Source organism: Elephantulus edwardii, unplaced genomic scaffold (assembly GCF_000299155.1).
Source record: "Elephantulus edwardii isolate Elephantulus edwardi_28Jun2011 unplaced genomic scaffold, EleEdw1.0 scaffold00223, whole genome shotgun sequence".
Taxonomy (NCBI): Eukaryota; Metazoa; Chordata; class Mammalia; order Macroscelidea; family Macroscelididae; genus Elephantulus; species Elephantulus edwardii.
In genome coordinates, this window is record NW_006399973.1 from 3374216 (window position 1) to 3378013 (window position 3798).

At 42.4% G+C, this 3798-nt stretch overlaps 1 pseudogene; it reads left to right on the forward strand.

The window, feature by feature from the left end:
• Window positions 1–2306: 2306 nt before the first annotated feature.
• Window positions 2307–3429, forward strand: LOC102869132 (annotated as a pseudogene).
• Window positions 3430–3798: the final 369 nt, after the last annotated feature.

The following is a 3798-nucleotide window of genomic DNA, read 5'->3' on the forward strand; positions in this document are numbered from 1 at the left end:
CCTTCAAGCATCTGGCAAGAACATCAAACACGGTTTAACTATGGCCTTTATCTCAGGGCTCCTCTGCTTATACCTTGTTACAGTTTCTCCACAGCAGTGTAACAGTCTTGCCAACAGGGTTTCAGGTTTCAGTCTCCCTGAATTCTTGCCACCAAAAGTTTTGTTGCCCAGTATATGAAGAAATCTTTTATTCTAATCCCACAGCTGTTGATGATTTACAAGACCATGCATCTGCAGTTTAACATAGGTGGAATCCAGAGGGGGCTAACTGAAATGGCTAAAAAAGCATCATCTTTTAGGCTAACACCACATGGACAAAAGTCTTTGTTTTTTGTCCCCAAACCATTGTCATTGACATTCTTACCCAACCTACTTTTCCTTTCTTATCTCCCATTACTCCTCTGGAGCTTTGGTGGCCTAGTAATAAGGAATTGTGCTGCTAACCCAAAAAAAATGCTAAGGCATTTCGTTTGAACCCACCAGCTGCTCCAAGGGAGAAAGATTCACAGTCTCCTAGCATTTGATTTACAGCATCTGAAAACCCATTGGAAGTTGGTTCCAACTTAGCAACACTTTACTACTACTTCCTTAGAAGGTTCTATAAGCTTTATGGATAGTAAAACAGATATAAATAAGTAAGTAAAATAAAATAGTGCAGTCCTAATACATATTATTGGAAAATTGTATGTATGACACTTCCAGGTTAATTGGTCTCATATAGCAGCTGAAGGCTCCTAGAAAGCTCACCAAATTCAGAGACATAAACTGCTAGTATCACAGGATTGACCCAGGCCTACACATAGAATTACTATTGCTGCATTCCATTGGCCAAATCATTCACAGAGTCTGCTCAGGTCCAGAGGAAAGACATGACACTATTTCTCGATGGAAATAATATCAAACCATGTGTGATCATCTTTAATCTATCACAGATGTAGTCTGCCTTGAGCAGCCGACAAGGCCACTCTCCGGCCAAGGGCAATTTCCAGAGAGGATAAGAGCTGAAGGCCATTGACCTGCACCACTACCAGCAGCTGGCAGATTGAGTACATTATTTCTGAGATATAGGCTAGGAGGAGCTGGGATCTCTCTAGAAAATGTTAGTGTTCAAATATTCCTATAGTGTGTCCAAGGTGATGAGGAAGACACAGGATAAGGCAGAGTTCAGGGTGACTCTTCATAGGGTCATTATGAGTTGTACTCAACTTGATGGCACCTAACAACAACAACGTAAGTGTAAGTCAGCTGCCTTGGAGTCAATTCTGACTCATGGTGACCTCATGTGTATCAGAGTAAAATTAAGCTAGGGTTTTCACTGGTTGTGACCATTTGAAAATGAAACATTAGGACCTTCTTCCCAAGCTCCTCTCACTCATTTAACCATCGCTACTTTTAAGTCATTTTAGACTCATAATTAAATATTTATTGGGTTTCTGAGGCTGTAGATCTCAACAAAGGGAGATTTCCCATCTTTCCCTTGAGGAGCAGTTAGTGGATCCAGGCCTCTGAAGATTTGAGGCCTTTGAACTCACTAGTTACAAATCCCCTAGTGTTCCCTAAAACACCTCTGTCGTTATCATTAAATACTATGTCTTGTGTTGTTGTTGTGTGTTATGTGCTGTTGGAACTAACTCATATCTGACTCCTCAGCAGGTTTTCAGAAGATATAACTGCATGAGAGGAGAGTGTCCATCTTTCTCCTACTGAGCTCGTGGATTCAAACCTCCTGTATTTGAGTTGGTAGTAGCTCCCCTGAAGTGTGTTTAGACTTCCAACCTTTCAATAAGTAGTGGAATAATTACTCGCTTATGCCACCCAAGGACATAACAGTAAATACAAGTAATTTGAAAAGACTAACCCCGGTCAGTTTTCCTCTCACCCCAGCAGACCCTGCGGAGCTCACTTTGGACCGGAGACTCCTGAAGATTTTACAACAGTCTTGTGAAGAGGACTGATGAGGGAATACTCAGAAGGTTCTCAGTTCATAGAAGATACCTGATAAAAATGTCTTTGTTTTTGATAAGCAATTAGATAAACCACAGCTTTCTTTCCAGCAGTAGAACATATTTTCCTTGAGGTCAAAATGAGTCAGTCTAAGAATGTCTCTAATTAATCAGTCAGCCCCTCAATTTCTTGCCTTAAGAATGTTGCAAGTGGGTTGTGCAGCAATGCAAGCAGCTTCTCCTTCTTGTCCTCATACCCAGCAGCGGGGACCCTGGTGCCGAGCCTTATCAAACCGCCAGTCAGCGAGCTTCAAGGGAGCTTGGAACAGTCATCTGGTTTGCAATACACACCCCCAGGGGAAAATGGTTGAAGCTGATCCTCCAGGAAAGCTCTTCATTGGAGGGCTCAATACAGAAACATATGAGAAAGTTCTGGAAGCTGTATTTGGTAAATATGGACGAATTATAGAAGTGCTCTTGATGAAAGACCAAGCAACAAACAAATCAAGAGGATTTGCTTTTGTCACCTTTGAAAGCCCACCAGATGCCAAAGATGCAGCCAGAGATATGAATGCAAAGTCTTCGGATGAAAAGGCTATCAAAGTGGAACAAGCCACTAAACCAACATTTGAAAGTGATAGGTGTGAACTCCCTCCACCTCCAAGAAGCAGAGGTCCTCCAAGAGGTCTTCAAGGTGGAAGAGGAGAAAGTGGAGGAACCAGGGGACCCCGTTCACGTGGGGGTCACATGGATGATGGTGGCTATTCTATGAACTTTAACATGAATTCTTCTCGGGGACCACTGCCAGTGAAAAGTGGACCACAACCACGAAGTGGAGGGCTCCTCCTAAAAGATCAGCCCCTTCAGGACCAGCTTGAAGCAGCAGTGGAATGGGTGAAAGAGGCAGTTATGGAGGTCCACCAAGAAGAGAACCCTTACCTTCATGTAGAGATGTTTCTTTGTCCCCAAGAGACGATGGATATTCTACTGAAGATAGTTATTCAAGGAGAGATTACCCAAATTCTAGGGATACAAGAGATTATGCACCACCACCAAGAGATTACACGTATCGTGATTATGGTCATTCCAGTTCACGTGATGACAATCCATCCAGAGGCTATAGTGATAGAGATGGCTATGGTCGTGATCATGATTACTCAGATCATCCAAGTGGAGGCTCCTACAGAGATTCCTATGAGAGTTGTGGTAACTCACGTAGTGCTCCACCTACACGAGGTTCCCTGCCATCCTATGGTGGCAGCAGTCCCATGATGATTGCAGTAGCTCATGAAACAGATATGATGAAAGTTAAGACAGTTACTCAAGCAGCCGAAGTGATCTCTACTCAAGTGGCTGTGATCGGGTCGGCAGACAAGAACGAGGGCTTCCTCCTTCTGTGGGAAGGGGTACCCTCCTCCACGTGATTCCTACAGCAGTTCAAGCCCAGAGCACCAAGATGTGGTGGCCACAGAGGAAGCTGATCTGATAGAGGGAGAGGCAGAAGCAAATAATAAAACCAAATAAAACTTTGGACCAAAATCCTTGTTCAATGAAACAAACAAAAAGTGGAACTTATTCTGTCATAACTACCCAAGGACTATTGAAAGGAAAAAGTTGTATTGCTTTTTAAAATTTCCTGTTAAGTTCTTCTCCATAATTTTTATGTTCTTGTGAGGAAAAGCAGTAAATATGTTTAATTTTAATTTGCTTTTATGACTCTGCTTTCAACAAGCAAATGCTAAATGTGTAAGACTTGCCTTGTGTACTAGTGTTATAATTCTCATTAACTGTTCCTGAAGGCCACTTTCTATTTGAGTATCCTGGTAGATGAGACAAGCAATACTAAGATTTTTCA